Below are 21,611 nucleotides of genomic sequence, written 5' to 3' on the forward strand. Positions count from 1 at the left end.
AATTCATAGTTTACATTAGGGTTTACTCTTGACGTACATGCTCTGGGTTTTGACAAACGTACAATGACACACATCACCATTAGAGCACATACAGATTGCTTTCACTGCCCTAAAAATCTTCTGTGCTCCCACTATTCATCTCTCCCTTCCCACCAGCCCCTGGCAACCACTGATCTTTTCACTGTCTCCATAGATTTTCCTTTTTCAGAATGGCATATAAATGAAATAATACAGTATGTAGCCTTTTCAGATGGACTCCTTTCACTTAGAAATATGCATTTAAGATTCCTCTATGTCTTTTCAAGACTTGATAGCTCATTTCTTTCCAAGTGCTGAATGCTATTCTATGCCTGGATGTACCACAGTTCATTTTTCCATTCACCTACTGAAGGACATCTTGGTTGCTTCCAAGCTTTAGCAATTACGAATAAAGCTGCTATAAACATCTATGTGCAGGTTTTTGTGTGGACATAGATTTTCTATTCATTTTAGGAAATACCAACACATGCAACTGCTGGATTGTATGGTAAGAATATGTTTAGTTTGGCAAGAAACTGCCAAACTGCCTTCCTTAGTGGCTGTTCGATTTTGTGTTCTCACAAACCATGAATGAGAATTCCTGTTGTTTCACATCCTCAAAAGCATTTGGTGTTGTCAGTGTTTTGGATTTTGGTCAGTCCCTAAGCAAGTCCAGAAAGTTTTTCCACAAGTACATAGGTAGCAGTGATAGGGAAAGAGCTTTGCCAATTTTTGGCTATGCAAGAAAGATTCTTACGGAGAATATAGAGTTATTGATTTCATCAGGGGTGAGGAATAGCCTTAGATATACTTGTAGAGAGTACTTTCTTGTGGCCAGCATAGTGAAAGACACACTCCTCTAATTCTCCTTACACCCCCCACCCCAGACCGGGAAGGACTGTACCCCACTTAATATATGAGAAGAATGGAGTTCAGGAATTTGCCAGAACTCAAACAGCAAGCAGAAGAGTCAAGATGTGACCACCAACTTGTCAGCTCACAGGCCCAGCCACACTTCTACTATCCCACATTGCAGAAGGCAGATAATTTTTGCCTAAATTAATTTTCCTCAAGGATCAATTTCACTTGCGCTCCCAGGACCTTCATTGTGAAGGGAAGGCTGTATGAGGTGATCTCCAAGGACCCTGTAAATTCTAGCACTGCCAGAGGCTTAATGTGATTTTTAAGCCAAGATGGGGCTGGTTTCACAAAACCGCTTAGGTAGAGAAAACTGCCTTTATTATTCCACCTCTGATATAAGTCCGAATTAACAGCTTTGATTTTCCCATTTCAAAAAAAAAAAAGGAATCCGTGCCAAGCCTACCACTTGCTTCTCTCCAAATATATCCTACATTCCTGAGAGGCATATTTATAACTAAACAAAAAATGAAGATTGATTATAATGTCATGAGAAAAAGCAGGGAATAAACTATTTTGCCAAATCTAGCAAGGTTATCACCACTCTTTGAAAGTATTCTTTTAAAAATGCTGCTCACTAAGTACAAAGCAGAGAAATCCAATCCAAAGCAAAGGATAAGGAATGGGTTGGGTGCTTCACAATCTCTGTCTTTCAAGTACGGGAGCTAGAGTCACTAGCCTCCAAAGGCAAGGTGGGGCCAGGAGTATTGGTGATAAATATTTAAATTCAGTGTCCACTGACCATTTAATCTGTGCCAGGCAGTTTGTTAACTTTAAGACAAAAGATGCCCAAGATATAGTCCTTACCCCCAAGAGCTCCTGGTCTTTTCTGGAGACCTTTGACTCTGTTTCTATCAAAACACACATGGCCAATGACTTTCATATCCCTGGCACACTAAGATAAGTGATTGCAATGTTCAGTTATACCCAATTCACATTCTGGGAACTATACCTCCATCACTTTCTCTGTCTCTATCTCTATCTCTGTCTCTGTCTCTGTCTCTGTCTCTATCCCTATCCCTATCTCTATCCCTATCTCTATCTCTATCTCTATCTCTCTCAGGTGTGTATATGTTGGAATAAGGAAAGCAAAACCAGCAAAGCTCACTCACAGTAACAGCGAACTAGCAATGATGATCTTGGCTTTCTTTAACTCATAACAAAGAAGGAACATGTTTGAAAATGTTTGTACTTTATTATTAGACGGCAGTGACTTGCAACCACCAACTAGTGTATTGACACAACAGCACACGGAACCTAACATGAGGCTAAGATTCATTGGTCATGTGGGAACGGAGGCTCAAGTTCAGGTTGCTGCAACCTGCCTTGCAGGTTGTAAACTACACAGCTCCAGAGGGTGCCATTCACATAGTCTGTGACGTGAACAATGCCCCCTGGAGTTGTGTAATGAGATGAGCCTGCCCAAGTTGGACTTTAAAACCAGTTTGGAACTTCTCACATACCTGCTTTGACCAGACTAAACTTCCACCCTACAACCTTCCTTGTGGCCAAACTACACGGACTGTTTTTCACAAGGGAGTCCCCTAACCTGACTTTCTGACTTTGTAGGGAAGAAGAGAAAAACAGGGATGCTGGTTTTCACCCTAATCAGTCTTTAGGATAACTTGGTTTCTTATGAGCCTGAGATCTTTAATACAGAGTACAATCCATCTGTACAGGAGGGAAAACTAAAGATGATAAGGGATGTCTCCACCCCCTTGTTTTCTGTTGTCAAAGGAAAACAATAATCAAAGCCTAGGGCCAATCACATGGGAAGGACCGGATAGCACAACACTTGCCAAACACCTGGCAGGTGCTGGGGTCATGGGGGTTCTGAGGTGGGGGCAGTGCCAGAGGCACATTCTAGGGACAGCAGGTAGCCCTGCCTCTGCTCTGGTGACAGTGTGTGACCTGAGCAATAAGTAGCTCCAAGAGGCTGAGAGGGATGCAGAGTGTCTTGACTTTGTCAGTCTTGACTTTGTCAGATTTTGTCTCCTCCTCACCAAACCTCCTTTAAAGACACTGTGTGAAGATGGTTTATGAGTCAGGTACTCTGGCCTGTCCTATGAAAATGCCTCCCGCTCGCCCCGTAAATGAGCTCAGATGTTTTGGGCACCTCTTTAATATAGCCTCATCAGAGTTTCTGTACGGAAAAAGGCCGTTAGGAGTAAGTGCTCCTCATTCCTGAGAAAACTTCCTAGTCGTCATGGCTGCTTCATTTCCTTGGACAAGCTGCTCCAAAGTTATTTCAAGATGGCAGCAGGAGAAAGATGGATTGCCTCTGTCAACAGGGAGTCCTAAAGTCCTGCCATTCACTGAGCAAAGAAACGTGTGCCTGCCATGGGCGGCTGATAAGGGAAGTGGACACAGGATAAACTTCAGCCCAGCCAGCTGACAAAGCTCAAACACAGCCTTTGAAAAAACAGCAACTCCCGGGCCTCTGCTTTGTGAAGGCAAAGACTGTGGGGCTTTGTTCGATTACCAGGCTGTTACCGTCAGTGGGAGGCTTGCAATTCTGAGCTACTACTGCCTGCTGCGGGGACAACAGGACAGTTTCCTCGTAGGAAACTAGAAGCATGAGTTGTCCAAAAAGGATCTTTCACCTCCAATGCCTCACCTTTCTGGTCCTCATCCCTGTCACATAAAGCTCTCCACTCTGATCATTATAAGGAGCATTTGTAAGAAATGGACTTCCCAAAGCTATTTCAGAACTGGACGACTACTAACACTTATTGGAGCATTTACTATAAGCTTAATAAAAGTAAAGGTTTTACATGCATAACCTCATTGAATCTTCACAACACTCTGGCGTCATAAACACAGCGTTTTATAGATGAAGAAATTGAGGTATAATAAGGAGACGTGCCTTGCCTAACATCACACAGTTAGTAGGTGGTAGCTGTGGGATTTGACCTCCAGCCAGATGGGTGTGATTTCAAGACCAAATCCTCTTCTATTAAGTGCCCTGCTTCTCTTGCCCCTTCTTAGTCTACGGAAAGAGGTCATACTGAGACAAGTTTCATAGCTTGCAAAGGCTTTGGAAGCCTGGATTACAGGTTTGGAGAATCATAAAGTGTGCATGCTCCAATGCAATAAAATAATAACCCTGATGCTAATAATAACCATGACTCGTTTCAGGAGTCCCTTGTGTCTATGCTTGTCCCCTTTCGAAAGATTGTCCACTTTGCTCTTTCCTATCTTATCTTGGTTAATCAAGCCATCTTTTACTTTTCTCTGGCTCCTATAAAGATCTCCTTGAAGCTCTCCCCTGCTAGATAAGCCTCCCAGGGTTCTTTCCCCTTGCCATTAGTCACAATTTCCTAATGTTGAGCTTCTGCCAGAAGACAGAGGAAGCGGCTCCAAGTGCAAGTGATTAGCTTGTGTGTGGGGCTTTGACACAAAGTTTTGGTCACTTACAAAGGCAAACACACAGCTGGCTCACGGGCAGTGGCTTGTCATTTTCCATCACTGAAAAAATGCAAATATCAGTAACTGGTTGCTTCAAAACATCTAGTCCCTTAACTTCTGTGGGGATGACGAGACAGACATCTGAAGGCGGTTACTGGATCTCCACAGCATTCAGGCCAGTCTGGGAGCTCAACTAATCAAGGCAATGTGCACATTACTGAGGGCTGTTTTCTAAAAAGCACTGACGGTCCATTAGGACCAAGCACCCAACCATACAGAGAGTTACAAATGAAACATGTTATTCATATGCCGTTTCTTTAACAAACATTCGCCTCATTGCAGTGTAGAGTCCAGAGCCAGAATACAAAACTGTATAGGAAACTTAATGAAAACTGTTATCAAAGAGAGCGGTTTTGAATTGCATTTAAGTACATTTCTCGAGTGGCCATTATTTTTTTAACAGGGGTGGAAATTCTATATTTTTATTAATGACTTTCTATTTATCTCTGGGATTTAAATACCTTATTTATGTATGCCTTCATTCAATTAACATTTCATTGAACAACTACTATGCACTTGCAAGACAATAGGAATGCCTAGATAATACACTGAGGCCCGATGAGTTCACTGTCCCATAGGGATGACACACGGTAGCAGGAAAGATTAGCCAGCTTATGCTGCAGAAACAAACAACCCTAATATCTCACTGGCCAAAATTAGCAAAGATTCTCACTTATGTTACATGCCCATTGTGGGTCAGCACTTGCCTTGGTTGATGAAGCAGTCACCATCTTTAACATTGCCAGTCAATATGCTAGAAGAAAAATGTCTGATGAGACTTGCAGAAGCAATGAAATGGTCCATTCCAGAAATGACACTCCTCTCTTCCACTCTCAATTCATTGTCCAGAACTAGTCATTGGTCTCACCCAACCACAAGGAAACCAGGAAGGGCAATTCTACCTTACAGTTAGATTTGGGAAGATCCGGAAACATTTAAGAATAGTCCTTGGGGTGCCTGGGTGGCTCAGTCGGTTGAGCGTCTGACTTCAGCTCAGGTCACGATCTCATGGTCTGTGAGCTCGAGCCCCACATCGGGCTCTGTGCTGACGGCTCGGAGCCTGGAGCCTGATTCGGATTCTGTGTCCCTCTCTTGCTCTGTTCCTCCCCTGCTCATGCTCTGTCTCTGTCTCTCTCTCTCTCTCTCAAGAATAAATAAAACATTAAAAAAAATATTTTTTAAAGAATAGTCCATACACGTTAGCAGATAATTGTGATACAATGTGAAAAGTGTTATAATAGAGAAACGGAAAAAAGAGGGACCAATAAACTAACAACATTTATGGAGTAATTACAATAAGTTCCTATAGGAGGTAGCATTTGAGTTTAGTGTTGAAGGATGAAAGGTACCTTTCTGGGGAGCTAGGATATGAGCATTCTAGGAAAAGAGGAATTATGAAGGCAGAGAATAGGAAAACACCTTTCATCTGAAGAGTGGAGGGAAATTCAGTGTGGCTGAAGCACCACATTTGGGAGGGGCAGAGGGAGAGGAGAGGTGGCAGAGAGCAAGAGGCCAATTATAGAGGATACTTTGCCTTTCATGGGAGTTTGGTCTCAACCTGTGGGCAACAGCAGAAAACAGAGAGTATCCTACAGGGGAGAGTCATGCAGTGGAGTGTCAGGAGTATGTTTGTTTGTTTTTTAGAAAGAGAACACAGAGGAAGCATGGATGAGGAACTGGAATGGAGAGGGAGGCCTGCTAAGAGGCTGTAGCTGTAATTTAGGTGAGAGACAGTGAGCCTGCCTCAGGCCTGCCAGGGAAGTCTGAGACATAAGAGGCATTTCTGAGGAAGAACTGATAAAACCCTAATGTTTTTTCATTAAAATTATTAATGTTTTTAATTAATGAGGGGCTGGTGACTTGGAAATCTTCAAGACCACTTCAAGACTGCTAGTTTAAGAAATGAGGCAAGCTCTGGAAAACAGTTTGGAGGTTTCTCACAAAATTAAAAATAGAACTACTCTACGACCCAGCAATAGCACTACTAGGAATTCACCCAAGGGATACAGAAGTGCTGATGCATAGGGGCACATGTACCCCAGTGTTTATAGCAGCACTTTCAACAATAGCCAAATTATGGGACGACTGGGTGGCGCAGTCGGTTAAGCCTCCGACTTCAGCCAGGTCACGATCTCGCGGTCCGGGAGTTCGAGCCCCGCGTCAGGCTCTGGGCTGATGGCTCAGAGCCTGGAGCCTGTTTCCGATTCTGTGTCTCCCTCTCTCTCTGCCCCTCCCCCGTTCATGCTCTGTCTTTCTCTGTCCCAAAAATAAATAAATGTTGAAAAAAAAATTAAAAAAAAAAAAAACAATAGCCAAATTATGGAAAGAGCCTAAATGTCCATCAACTGATGAATGGATAAAGAAGATGTGGTTTATATATACAATGGAATACTACTCGGCAATGAGAAAGAATGAAATCATACCATTTGCAGCAACATGGATGGAACTTATGCCAAGTGAAATAAGTCAGTCAGAGAAAGACTGATACCATATGTTTTCACTCATATGTGGCTCTTGAGAAACCTAACAGAAGACCATGGGGGAAGGAAAGGGGGAAAAATAGTTACAGAGAGGGAGGGAGGCAAACCATGACAGACTCTTAAATACAGAGAACAAATGAGGGTGGGTGGGGGGTTGGGGGAGCGGGGAAAATGGGTGATGGCATTGAGGAGGGCACTTGTTGGGATGAGCATTAGGTATTGTATGTAAGCCAATTTGACAATAAATTATATTTTAAAAACAATTAAAAAAAAAAAATGAGGCAAATGTGATACCATTCCCCAAGACAGGGAATACAGCTGGAGGTGATAAGCTTAGAGGCAGAAGAATGATGAGCTCAGATTTGGACATGTTGAACTTGAGGTGCTCATGGAGATGGTCTTCAGAATATAGGGCCCGGAGTCTAAATCCATTAAGAGATATGACTTTGTGATCGATGTGATCTGTGAATAATGCATGTAGTTGGCAGCTGAGTCCTGCTAATAATACAGTGTCTCATAGAGAAAACTAAAGAGTTAAGTGAGGATATATAGAAACATTCTGAAGTCAGTTCTGTTAAACATTTAAAAACATACATGTACGTATAGTAAAAATTCAGGGGCAAAGAATTTGGGAATATCTCATCCACCCAAATGCCCTGAGAAAATTTACTTCCAAAATTTTAGTTAATATCTACCCCCATCGAAGCAAAAAGTTCTTGCCTATGAAAATGTAGATAATTTAGAACAAGGAGATGTATATATTTCAGTCAGAACTGATTTGATGTTTAACCTGAGGAAAGAATTTTGAAACTGAACTTTTAATGACAATTATAAGTAATCAATGCAATTTTTCAAGTGACTAATCAAGTTTGCAGGCTTTCTGCAAATTTGGGTGGCCATCCATAGGAATTTTCACTAAGCTAGGGTTTTTTTTTTTTCCTTTTAATTTTTAATTAAATTGGCCTAAGTCAGCAATCAAGGTTTCCATGTTACTATGTAATGTATAGGGTAGCAAGTACGCTGGGCTCCCACCAGCTCCGAAAGAGATCATTTAGAAGGCCAGAGGGAGAAATCTGAACTCTCATTGTCAACGTTCCAAGAGATAAACAGAATATTATAAGTCGTTCTGAGGCAACAGGATCAGGGTTTTTAAATAAATCATATTAATATGTGAATAAGACAAGCATTATTCTCTTCTTTCAAAATTTAATAGAGCTTTTGTTTTTGCCAAGTAGGAAGGTAACTGTTGAGCTGTGTGGCTAGGGAACATATCTCGGACTTTCTGGTCTTGCCCAGGTTACACCCACTTTCTAAGTAGCTAACCCTGACTCATGGGGTCAGTCCACTTCTGGCAGGCCAGCTCAGCAGCTAGCTACCTCTTATGGTAGGAAAAAAAAAATCTTTCTTCTGGGATAATGTAGGTATTGGTAACAATCTACCCATTTCCAGAAGTGAAAGGAAAGAATAAACCAGTTGGATTCTACCAGGCTGTTTTCTAGGTGTGACTTTTTCATAAGCCCAAGTAACTGAGAGGGGTCCAAGCCTGTATTCTTCACACAACAGGCCCTACACGAAGCATGGGTCTGTCTAAACATACTTTTTCCTCCCTTGCTAATCTATGTTCTGAAAAGCACTGGCTTGCGAACTTTGGGGGCCCGACTCACACTAAAAAATACAAATATTACTGAAACAAAAGTCTCACAAAACACCATTTGCCCTTACAGCGTGCAACATGCCTGATATTTCCCAGTCTGTTCTATTTCATTAAGAAAGGTCTGCTTGTATCCTTCTAAATGACTCATGACCCACTAATTGATTTTGACCCACAGTTTGGCAAATAGTATTGCAGAGCATCCCTTCCTAAAATATACATTTCAAACTGCATTGAGGAAAGCAAATAACATTGGTAATGCTTTGACGCTCTCAACAATATAGAGAACTATTGAATTTCTGAGGTCATCAATTCAGGGCTGATTATCTCTCATTTCACATGGACACTGAGCAGATTCCAGTAGGACTCAACTCTGTGGAACCAGATGTCGCTTTTGAAAGAATTTTCACCACCAGCCCATTTACTGTGTTTGGCCTTTACCTTCTCAAAGCCCCACCCTTTTTTCACTCAACTTCCAGCTAAGAGGTACTTTAATTTGCTGATCCTAGACCAGCACTATTCAATAGAACTTTCTGTGTTGATAGTAAAGTTCTATGCCTGCACTGTTCAAAATGGTGGTCATAAGTGGCTGGGAACATTTGAGATATGGCTAATGACCCTGAGGAACAGCATTTTAAATTTTATTTAATTTCAATTTTTCAAACTTAAACAGCCATGCTGTAGTTAATAATTATCACACTGAATAGTGCCAGCTCTAGATAAACCCTCAAATATGTTTCCATTTTTTTCAGTATATACCTTCCCCTATTACTGCTTTTGGTTAATTGCATTGGCATCACTTGACTTTGTACTCTTCACACATTATCTGCTTCACTCTTGGTCCTTTAAAATTATGTTTATAGACAAATGATTCAATCCATGAATTCAGCACTCTCCATTTTCCTGCCATTTTCATTTTTTAATAAATTTTTCTTTTTATTTCCATCATAGCCTCATTTCCCTAGACCTTCCAACATATTCATTTTTGCAATATAATTTCATGTTTTTTTTTTTTTAATTTAAAAAAACCTAGGGGCGCCTGGGTGGCGCAGTCGGTTAAGCGTCCGACTTCAGCCGGGTCACGATCTCGCGGTCCGTGAGTTCGAGCCCCGCGTCGGGCTCTGGGCTGATGGCTCAGAGCCTGGAGCCTGTTTCCGATTCTGTGTCTCCCTCTCTCTCTGCCCCTCCCCGGTTCATGCTCTGTCTCTCTCTGTCCCCAAAATAAATAAAAACGTTGAAAAAAAATTAAAAAAAAATTAAAAAAATAAAAAAATAAAAAAACCTAAACACTGGGGCGTCTGGGTGGCTCAATCGGTTAAGTGTCTGCCTTTGGCTCAGGTCATGATCTCCCAGTTCGTGAGTTTGAGCCCCGCATCCACCTCTGTGCTGACAGCTCAGAGCCTGGAGCCTACTTTGGATTCTGTGTCTCCCTCTCTCTGTGCCCCTCCCCCTCTCATTCTCTCTCTCTCTCTCTCTCTCTCTCTCTCTCTCTCTCTCTCTCTCTCTCAAAAATAAGCATTTAAAAGTTTTTTTTTTTAAAAACAAACCTAAACACTAATCGTAGACTCAGTATGTAAACTATGGCTGGTGAAGAGGCAGTGGTTGAGATTGGTGGTGGTGGGTGGAATGGACTTGCTTTGGCTCTGGAATGTAACTTTTTTGCATCTGTAGGTTGGAAACCTGTATATATTTTGTATCTGAGATTGGAGAGTGTGTAAGTAGCGAAACTAGTCTACTTGAACAGAGTAATATGTTGGGGAGTAAAAATGATCTTTTAAAAAGACACTTTCTGTCCTTTTGATCGAGGGAGGTAGACAAACATAGGTAGAAGTAACTTTACTATGAGACTTGTAAGGTGATATCGCTGTGAGAGTGGTATATTATTGACGGTATTGGAGAAAGAAGAGTTCTGAGTTGGGAATGGAGGTATTGAGGGCACCTTAGAAGAAGTAACTTGTAGCTAAGTCTAATGCATTGGCAATTATAAGGATTTAGAAACAGAGAAGAGCACTCCAGGGTAGGAAACACACTTAAGGGAGAATTACAGAGCTTGAGTGTGTGGCATATTCAAAGAAAGTTAAGTTATCTAGTGTCTTAATGTCTGATGTGTCTAATCAAACCTGCATTTTAGGAAGATGAACTCATCAACAAATATTTACTTTGGACAGCAAGATAAAAATAATTGGTTAGAGGGAAATGAAACTGGACCAGGGAGATCAGCTCCTAGAATAATTAGATAAACTAAGTGAGTGATAACCCTCTAAGTCAGGAGATAGCAAACTGTCCCATGGGCTATTTGGGACCAACAGTCCATTTTTGTAACTAAAACTTTATTGAAACAGTCATGCCTACCTTCCCATTCACATATTATCTATGGCTGCTTTCACGGTACAAGGACAGAGTTAAATAGTTGCAATAAAGACAGTATGACTTACAAAGCCCAAAATATTTATTATCTAGCTCTTTTAAGAAAAAGTGGTCTTAAGAAAAAGGTCACCAACCTGTGGTCTAGAGTGGTAAGAGCAGGAAGGGTGGAATGCACACCAGGGAAATGATGGAAGTGAAATGCACAGGATTCAGAGACTGATGGCACCATGGGATTCATTGACATGGGAAGTTTAATTCAAGGTGTCTTTAGGCTCTCTAGCCTGGGAGACATAAAGGAAACCAATTTTACTGAGATAGGGATGAGAAGAAGACAAGCTAGGCAAAAAGGTAAGGAATGACGTGTTGTTTTTGAGACCCTGTGGCGCATACATGTGAAGACGAATAGATTCATCGTCTCTGGAGCCAAAGAGAGACATCTCAACTGGACACGTAGACTTGGGGGCCATTCTCCTGGAGTTGAGAGGTGATAAGAAGATGATGGACCAAAGAGAGAGGAAAGGAGAGAACAGGAACACACAGAAACTTGGGAAGGACATGTCAACATAAGCAGCACACAGAGAAAAGAGAACCAGTGAAGAATTCAACAGGAGGGTAGGAGGAATATCATGGCATTATGGAACTAACAGATGGCAAAAGACGTATGGGAGAGAGAGGATGGCCAGCAGAATCAAAAGCTGTCCTAAAAGTCAAACAGAATTATGATGTTTGGGAGGAGGTGACTGAACACATCAGAACATCACTGTTGGTATTTGCAGACAGAACCCAAGAAATTAACAGAAGAACAAATTGTGACAGCAAATGAAGACTAATCCTTTGAGATCTTTAGCAATTAAGGAAAGATGAAGACCAGATGGAAGGGGAAGCAGGTCTAAGGAGGGCTTTCTTGAGGAGAGGGTAAGCTTATTTTACACAAATGTCAATAGACTGGCATGAGGACATTTCCCAGACTTTGGACAGTTTGCAAATCACTCAGAAGCCTTTGTTTGCTTCCTTTGGAATGTACATCATTGCTATGGTCTGAAAGGTTGATGCTTCTGGAACCCAAGTGCAAGCAAAATGAAATGCTCCTTCTAACTCCATGTAAAAATCTTCTTAAGGTTTCCAAAAATGTACCAAGGCCTTTTAAAGATCTTTACATATAGATCTTCATGTCAAGAGCTTCATATCCTTTGAGTTCCAAAGGTGGGAAAAGGCATAGTGAAATCTGCCAAGTTGAGAAGAGGTTAGCATCTGGAGTCTTTGACTTCCCCAAGTGGAACAACCCTCTCTCCTAAGCCCAGAAGGTTTGCCCCCAGACTTACTTTTATGGAGCCCAGGGTTCCAGCTCTCAGGAATGTGCCTCATCTTCTGGTGCTGTCTTTGAACCGTCAACTTAACATTCAATTGCAGACAGCTTTACCTTAGAGAGAATGGAATAGGAAACGAAAAACTTTCAGGTTTGGAACCAGTAAGTCTTGGGGTTAAGCCACCAGTCCTCAACCAGGGTCTATTTTGCTCCCCAGCAGATCTTTGGCAATGCCTGGAAACATTTTTTGGTTGTCACAACTGGAGGTAGGGTACTAGCATTTAGTGAGTAGAGGTCAGAGATGCTACTAAACATCCAATAATGTATAGGACCTGCAACAAAGAATTAAACAGCACAAATTGCCAATAGTTCTATACAACATGCTCTGATACACCTATTCTACTGGAAAAGGTGTCATTCATTAATTCACACTATGACGACTGACATTATATTAATGTGTCATGTTTGCTGATGGTACTTTTGGTTGCCTGTCCAAAATCTATCTTCCACTTCTTTTTTCCTAGCAAACCTTCTGTTTACTTCAGAAAACCACCTATTCCCAGACATAAAGGGTAATTAATACATGGCAATACAGGTTTCGGGGTGCACATGGAAACTATATTGGCCCAAGCAAACTAAAGGACTGGAGAGTAGTACTAATGAATGTTAACAATAGGCTGTTCAAAGAAAAGTGTATTCATACATACATGTAGACACCTATGCCTAGAGACCTGTATGTATATATACCTATATGTATACCTATATACATTTATTACAAGTATTTACTCATCTAATGGATGTGTGGAAGCCAATAGGCACACACACAAACATAAAACATGCATTGCTCTTTAGTTTCAATTCTACACAGCCAATTGATTTTTAGAAAATATTTTAATCGGCCTTGCCATTCTTACGTCTATAACCAACCTATGTTTACAACGAACAGGTGAGCGAGTGTAATACTGACATGAGTGTTGGCTGCTTTCGTATATGTTAACAAGACGATGAAGAAACATAGTCAGAACTCCACTCATTTGTGCATGATGTGAATGACTTCTTTGCTGAATCAGATAACACTGGAAGAATAGCCCTGGAGTTTTTGTACTATTCACAATGTAACAGCTTTAGAACAACACTGTTTAAAGTTTCATCTTCATTGTTTGCCTTTCTCCATCACTTTCTTAGTAGACAACCAAAACATAATAAATCACGACCTGATTTATAGCATTTGCCAATTTCTGAGCTGTAAATACTCCCACCATGGCTAATTTCAAGCCACTGATGGGGGGTTGGAGAGGAAGTACAATGGTACATCGCTACCTTCCGTCACCCTCATACAGGTAGGATAGATGTAAACCATGTCAAGGGCATAGGTAATAGTGAAAGTAGCAAAATAATTAGGAAGTGATGAGCCTTGACTCTTTATTATCTTTGTTTTTTTATATAATTCATTTCATTTTACATTTATATAATTTAACTTTTAGTAACAACTATGTTTAACAACTAGCATGCAAAATTCCTAAAAATTTGGCAATTGGTACTCACAAGCGCGTACAAGCCAACACCAGCACACCAATGACTGGGGGCAAGGTTTTCTTTTTCTCTCCTGCAGGGTGCGAATAAGTAATCACATAAACCCAATTTCCACTGGCAGCCATTATAACCAGGAGAAGATCCCGCCTGTGGCAAAGGTCAGTGGTAAGGAAGGCAATTTGGAGAGACAGAAAAAGCCTGAGTCCTTCATGCCACACTTCAGTTAGTGATCAAACTATGTCTGGAAGACATCCCTCCACTGATCTTTTCTGCTCATGCAAAATAACTCATGTCCCTACTGTTCAAGCCACCTTGTATCACGGTTTTATGCTGTTTGTAACCGAGATCATTCCAACCAATACAGTTTTGTTTTTGTTTTTGTTTTTTCTCAAGAAGGAATGCCTTAATGAAAGAAATTATCCCTAATTATAGAAGTTTAGGCCTTTGAAGTTGAGAGAGTATTTTTAGAAGCTTCCAGAGGACAGGAGAGAGATTTGGCTTATTTTACCCATACTCTTTATTCTTTTCCCTGTCATCCTGCCTATGCCAGGCTCTCCTTCAAAACTCACTTCACTCTGCTTCTTGTCTTTGAAGGCTTCTTCTCCTCTTCCATTCACCGAAACAAAGTAGAATTTCTCCCTTGATGACTTGGTGTATACAAATTGCGTATCATGTTTCATGAGTTTTTTTTACAAGTCTATATGACTCCCAGCTTCCCAGAGTCCAGCTTGTTATATAATTTTTTTCTGTATCTCCAGTACCCAGCACAACAGTATTCAGTAAACGTGTCAAGGACTGAACTGTGTCCCTTCAAAGTTTATATGCTGTACCCTTGAACCCTAATGTGACTGTATTTGGAGATGGAGCCTTTAAAGATGCAGTTAAGGTTAAATGAGTTCAGGGTCACTGGGGTGGCTCAGCTGATTAGGTGTCTGACTCTTGATTTCGACCTCAGGTCATAATCTCACAGTTCGTGAGATTGAGCTCCAGGTCGGGCCCTGTGCTGACAGGGTGACAGCATGGAGCTTGCTTGGGATTCTCTGTCTTTCGGCCACCCCCGCCCCCCATTCTTCTGCTCCCCCGTCAAAAATAAACATTTTTTTAAAAAAGGTTAAATGAGGTCACAGGGTGAGTCCTAAACCAATAGGACTGGTGTGCTTATAAGGAGAGGAAGAGATACCATTGTTACAGAGCAAAGGCCATGTGAGAACACAGAGAGAAGGCAGTCATCTGCAAGCCAGGGAGAGAGACTTGGGGAGAAACCAAGCTTGATGGCATCTTGATCTTGGACATCCAGCCTCCACAACTGTGAGAAAAAAAAATTCTGTTGCTTAAGCCTCCCAGCCTGTGGCATTTTGTTGTGGAAGCCTGAGCAGATTAACACAAAAGGAGTGCTGAATGAATGAATAAGTGTCCTTTAAGAGAGATAGTTCACACATATCCGTTGATCCCCTGCTCTTAAGCACTTACATGCTTTCACTACACCGAGAGTATGATTTTACCAAAACTCTGACAAATTAATTTCATTTTGGCTAAGAAAAGGAAGAAAACAGCCTCTTTGCCATAGAAAACATAAAGAAAGGTATTTTCTCCATAAGTCCTTCCATATCCCTAATTTCTGATTTTTTCTCTTTTAGGTTTGCTTTACACAGAGAATGATGAACCCAGTGGAGACCTGGGAACTATACACAAAGAGGAAATATGACCAAAGAAAAGGGTCGCTTTCATCTCTCATGAAAGCAACGCTGTTTTTGTTGATACATATGGAAAAAATCAGGGCCAATTATGCATTGTGATTTGGCACTGGGGTTGCAGGCTCACCACAGGCCTTTTCTTTCTTTCCACAGATATACCGTTACAGTCCACAGGAGCCCCGAGCCCTCCGTTACTGGCAAAGCCACTCCTCGGCGAGATGGACCAAGCCAGAGGCGTCTCCGTCACTGTCAGGATGGGCTTCGAGCGCAAAGAGCATTTCCTGTCTGCTGGCTCTAAGGAGTCAGAATTATACTTGGTGAAGGCAGCCCCGAGTTAGGTTCCCAGGGTAGACAGTCACACGCTGTTTCACACAAGTGGGTGTGGGCACCCTGTCTTAGCGCTCTCTCTGACCTCAGGGAGCCCTCAAAACTAGTCTTCCTAGTATTTCACTAGCTGCTTATTTCACACGGGCTTCAGGTTGATGACGATCAATCCTCTTTCCTGATCTCCTGGTCTCAATCAACGATATTCAGACTTTTTTTAAAAGTGGAGACTATCAGGGTGTTAGGAGACATGGTTCTGGGCCTCTTGTCTGCTAACTCACTGTGTGACTTTAGGCAAGTTCCTGCCCCTTTACGGACTGGACCACAGTCTCCTCATCTATGAAACAAAGGTGTTGGATTAAGTGGGCTTCCAGCTGAAACCATCTCCTGTGCTGCCCACTACAGTAGCAACTAACCACACATTGCTGTTTAAATTTAAATTAGTTAAGTGAAATTTAAAATGTAGTTCCTCGGTCTCACATTTCAAAGGCGTTAATAGCCACATGTGGCTGGTGACTAGCATATTGGACTGCACAGATAGACTATTTTCATCACGGCAGAAAAACCTGTTGAACAGCCTGGATCTAATGCTCTCATTTTATCATGACTGTAGATAATCTCATAACAAAGCCTGACAGCTGACTAGCACTTTCGTGTTTATCACAAAAGTGTATATTTTGTGTATATTTCGATACATCATTACATTTAACCACCCAAAATAGGTAAGAGAGGTATTATTATGCCCTACCTTATCAGATGAGGATGCAGACTCACAGATTAAATGACTTGCTGTAGGGTCATGCTACTAAAGACCAAATGCACTTTCCAAATCCAGCACCCTAACACATGGCACTAAGTTACAGGGAAAAGACGTGCGTGGCCTCGATAAGGCCACTCCAACCCATGGTGGTGAAGGAACTAAGACCCAGCTATTAAGAGCTGATCCAGAGATGTTGTGCCTTAGTTGAGATTTTAGCTCCACACGCCCTGGCTGTGTGAACACAGACACATTATTTAATGCCTCTGGGCTCCTTTACCCTCTTCTATCAAATAGGGATGGCACCAGTATCTGCTGCTTGTGAGAATTACAGGAGCAGATGCAAAGAGAGTGCTTAGCTCAGGAAGTCAAGCACATAACAACTACTCGCCAAAACTTAGCTACTGTGATGATGAACGCGAGCACTACCTTTATTCTTCCCCAGGACTGCATTTCCTCTCCAGCCCAGCGGACACACTGACAGCTCCTGCAGACTTACTGCTAGCTTATCTGAGGAAAGACACTACTCTTACACATGGACAACAACTCCCTTTTTCGAAACCTACTGAGGAATTTGGCCTCATAAACTCCTGTGGCCATGAGTTCCCCAGATTAATTACAAGTTGTTTAGGAAGAGCTCTCTCTGAGGGATTGGATTAATCCTCCTGGGCAGTGTGCCATGAGCAAATGGCTTTTCCCCTTTAATTTTTCCAAACTTTTTTGGTGCCAGGAACACAACATGTGCCTGCCCTGGAGGAAGGCCTGGCCACAGTAGGTGCCACCAGTGCATGGGGATGAGGGGTGAGGAGGTAGGGGTGGAGGGCACCTGCAGAGCCTTCCTGGTGTCTCTCCTCGAGAGCAGGCTACAGCAGCCTGACTGCAAAGCTGGCTCTGCCCAGCATGCACTACGTCTTCTGGAAAAGGCACGCAGACACGTGTCCCCCAGTGATGACTTTTCCTTCCCTGTCCCACCACAGTGGAGTGCCTCAAAGAACAATATTTATGCCGACGGAGCCACAGAGCGTGGGGGGCCAGGCTACAAAGCCCAGCTCTACAAGAGCTTGGGGGTTGGGGGGCTGACCCCGAGCAGGCCGGCGGGGCACAGGACAGACTCCACAGGTGTTTCCCCTCATCCCGCCCACCCTCTCCTGGGGCCCAGCCCAGGACAGAGGAAGTAAGTGAGGATCCTTTGGCCATGCTTCATTTTCCCAGGAGCCGGGAATGGAACTGTGGTCAGACCCTCGGTGTCTCTCAAGGGGAGACAATGAAGTGCTTTTGCTACTGGATGCAGCCTGTTGAGCATCTCGGCACAGAAGTTGTGGTGCAAAGCACCAACGGGGCCCGTTTGTGGAGGCTGTCTGCTGCCTGTCACATAGCACCTCAGCCACAAACCACATGCACACCTGCGCCAAAGAGGCACTCACAGCCTCGTTCATCCGTCCATTCATTCATTCATTCATTCACTCACTCACTCAACAATAACTTACCAAGCACTTGGTCTTGGGATGATTCTGGGAGAAGTAAAACTCAGTTCCTCTCACAAGAACCTCAGAGACCAGGGGGGAAGCGGAAAGGATGAAAGAAAAATTAGGTGACTGAGACCTGAGCAGAGGGCTAAGGGGTACACACAGGTCCAACGGCCTCTCCACGAGGGGACGGCATGTGAGTTGCGTCTCAGAAGCTAAATGAGAGTTTAGAGGTGCTGGCTTGGGGGATGGGGCGCCAGGGAGAGCTCTTTGTGCAGCCTTGTCAACCACTATACAGACTTTTACTCTGAGGGATGGAAAAAGCCTCTGGTGGGTGGTGGGAAAAGGTGTGACGTGATCTGAACATACATTTTCTTTTTTTTTATTTTTTTTTTCAACGTTTTATTTATTTTTGGGACAGAGAGAGACAGAGCATGAACGGGGGAGGGGCAGAGAGAGAGGGAGACACAGAATCGGAAACAGGCTCCAGGCTCTGAGCCATCAGCCCAGAGCCCGACGCGGGGCTCGAACTCACGGACCGCGAGATCGTGACCTGGCTGAAGTCGGACGCGTAACCGACTGCGCCACCCAGGCGCCCTGAACATACATTTTCATGGGATCACTCTGGCTATTCTGTTGATAACAGATTGTCGAGGGGAAGAGGAGGGACAGATGCAAGAAGACCAGTTTGGGGGTCTCTAACAATAATTCAAAAGACAATGATGTGGGCTTCTTAACCCAAGCCCCAACAATCAGTGTTGAAGGAAGGACACACACGGGCATTATACCATCCACTTGTGATATTCTTTACCATCTGGTCAGATCAAACCTCCCTCCTTCAGCAAGGACAACGCTCAAATAATAGTTACAGTCTCTATCTTCTATTCCTTGTTCTAATTTTCCTCCAAGTCATCAAATAAACACTAGGCTCATTCAATTTCCCTTCACAGCATGCTCTCTGAATCTAAGCACTTTGCAGAGTGCCGGCTCCATGTTTAGGGTGGTAGGAACCCCATTCCATGGAATCAAGGGGACCCTGCCTTTGGAGAATAATACTGGATCAAGCCGGACAAGCACAGGGGGATCCTAAAAATCCCCTCAGACCCAACATTTCTCTGAGGCTTCAGTACCAGAGACATAGAATGACAGATACCTAAACGCCACGTGAGTACAATAGATACTATTCTTTCCAGAGTTCTTAGGAGAGACCCTGGCTGTCTTAGAGCAGACTCTCCTTTGTATCATTTCTCTCCCTTCCATGGTGAGCAGTGTCCTTCAAAGGAAGCATTTAGAGGAAAATGTCTCCACAGGCCTGATCCTTTTCTTTGAAAACATAATAACGCTCAAGAATGACAACAATGTAAATCACCAGAATCATTAGGCAGAATCTCAATGAATTAAAATTGCTTACATCAGGGTAAGATTAGGTCAGCTGCGTCTAAGGGAACTAGAGCGCTGGGGTTCGCTGACTCCCAGCCTTTCAAAAGCAAATACTGTCAGAGCTCCACCGTCTCGGTAGCATGGATAGTCAAGCCTGATAAGACCAACCTTGTCTGGAAAGGGACAAATTATCATGCCACTCAGTCTCTGAGACCCCTTCATTACCCATCCCACAAAGACAAATTACCCTGGAAACACTGATAGGATTGACCCTCCAAAAAGCTAGGTCTGTCCTGCAAGCATGGGCCACCTCTGCTCAGAAAGTGGGTGGTGGAAGAGGACAGGGTTACCCAGAAGGTCCAAGATGCTGCCTCGTGAGAAGGGTTACATTCAAATCACCAAGCGAACCCAGGAAGGTCTGAATGCCCCAAGGGGGGTGGAAATCCTAAAAGCAAAATAGAGCCATTATGTCTCAGGCCTAGGAAAAACCTGAGAGATTCTGGTGCCTGAAACAAATAACAGGAAATATATGTCAGACGTATGGCTGCAGCATACATCATGAACAAAAAAAAACAATTAGAAGACGACAGAGGAGCGGGTACAACTCTTGATAACTACTGAATACAATTTTCACCGCGGAGAGGCAGGCAGTTTGTAACCACACTTATTTTAGGACGTCAGGAGTGACTTGCCTTGGGAAACTAGGATGAGTTCCTTTTTCTTTTGTCTAGTTTGTAAGACAGTAACATTTATCTTCCAGAAATTGGGACTTGATTCCTTCTGAGAGTAGAGGGTACTCCAGACCTCCACTGACCATGACAGGAAGGAGAGAATCGCCTGAAGGATTAAATATTGCTGCAAATCGTCCAGTTGTGTCTGAATCCCACGTTCCATTTCCTGGTGTCCTTCCCGTTCACGTACAAGTCTTGATTTATCTAAATTGTGCTGCATGACTTGGGGCCTCATTTCTTCATTTGTGCAATCTCTCCTAATGGGGTGAACCAACACCTGAAGGCACAGTCCTTCATGCTTGGGTTCAGAGGTCAGACAGCCTGGGTTCAAGTTGCACCCTGCCACTTCTTTTTTTTTTTTTTTTTAATTAAAAAAATTTTTCAATGTTTACTTATTTTTCAGAGAGAGAGAGAGAGAGAGCATAAGCAGGGGAGGGGCAGAGACAGAGGGAGACACAGAATCCAAAGCAGGCTCCAGGCTCTGAGCTGTCAGCACAGAGTCCGATGTGGGGTTCGAACCTACAAACCACAAGATCATGATCTGGGCCAAAGGTGGACACCTAACCAACGAGCCACCCAGGCACCCTGCGCCCTGCCATTTCTCAGTCAGATAGTCTCAGGGAAGTTGCATAATGACTCCATACCTCCTCCCCTTCTCAGTGAAATTTTATTCTCAGGAATAAAAAGAAAGCATTCAAGAAGATTGAATTAGATCATCCACGTAAACCACTCAGCTCTCATAAAATACCTGCAGAATTGGGGCGCCTGGGTGGCGCAGTCGGTTAAGCGTCCGACTTCAGCCAGGTCACTATCTTGCGGTCCGTGGGTTTGAGCCCCGCGTCGGGCTCTGGGCTGATGGCTCAGAGCCTGGAGCCTGTTTCCGATTCTGTGTCTCCCTCTCTCTCTGCCCCTCCCCCGTTCATGCTCTGTCTCTCTCTGTCCCAAAAATAAATAAACGTTGAAGAAAAAAAAAAAATTAAAAAAAAAATACCTGCAGAATTGAATTAAGAATAAACTAGGGATGAGGAGAAGGAAAGAACAAGGTTCTGCAGAATCCATGAAACGTAAGCCTTAAACCCTTGGTCCTTGGGTAATCAAGAGCTGACCTAATGAAAACAGTAGTGACTATTCAACAGCAATTCATTTTCATTTTGGAGAAAAATGGTTTTTTTATTTTAAAAATTAGCAATCATTAGAGAAAATGATTTCAGATGGGTAGCAATGCAGTCATCACGGTCACCAAAATAAAGGCAAGTGATTCAAAGTGGCCTGGGCAGAAAGAAAGATCTAGAAAAGGTTTATCGGCAGTCTCTGAACATGGCCATTCTCTCTACCCAGCAAGGAATCCTCCTGGTTCATCAGAGGGAGTTTAAAATAGACGATACGGGAGCCAGCCTTCCCAGGAAATGAGAGGCCCAGAATGGAAAGGAAAGGTCCAACAATTCATTTTTTAAGATATTACATGATTCTCAAGTATTATTTAAATAACAACAGCTCAATGAAGTATCTCCATTTTAC

At 42.9% G+C, this 21,611-nt stretch overlaps 1 long non-coding RNA gene across 1 annotated transcript in view; it reads right to left on the reverse strand.

Moving 5' to 3' along the window:
* Window positions 1-21,611, reverse strand: part of LOC147583138 (uncharacterized) — a 64,057-nt gene that overhangs the window by 6,588 nt on the left and 35,858 nt on the right. The window contains exon 2 of the long non-coding RNA XR_015242884.1: window positions 12,225-12,322. This is a non-coding gene — a long non-coding RNA (uncharacterized LOC147583138). The remainder of the gene's footprint in view (window positions 1-12,224; window positions 12,323-21,611) is intronic.

This window comes from Puma concolor, chromosome A2 (genome assembly GCF_028749965.1).
Source record: "Puma concolor isolate L17-30 chromosome A2, mPumCon1.1.hap2, whole genome shotgun sequence".
In the NCBI taxonomy this organism is placed as follows: Eukaryota; Metazoa; Chordata; class Mammalia; order Carnivora; family Felidae; genus Puma; species Puma concolor.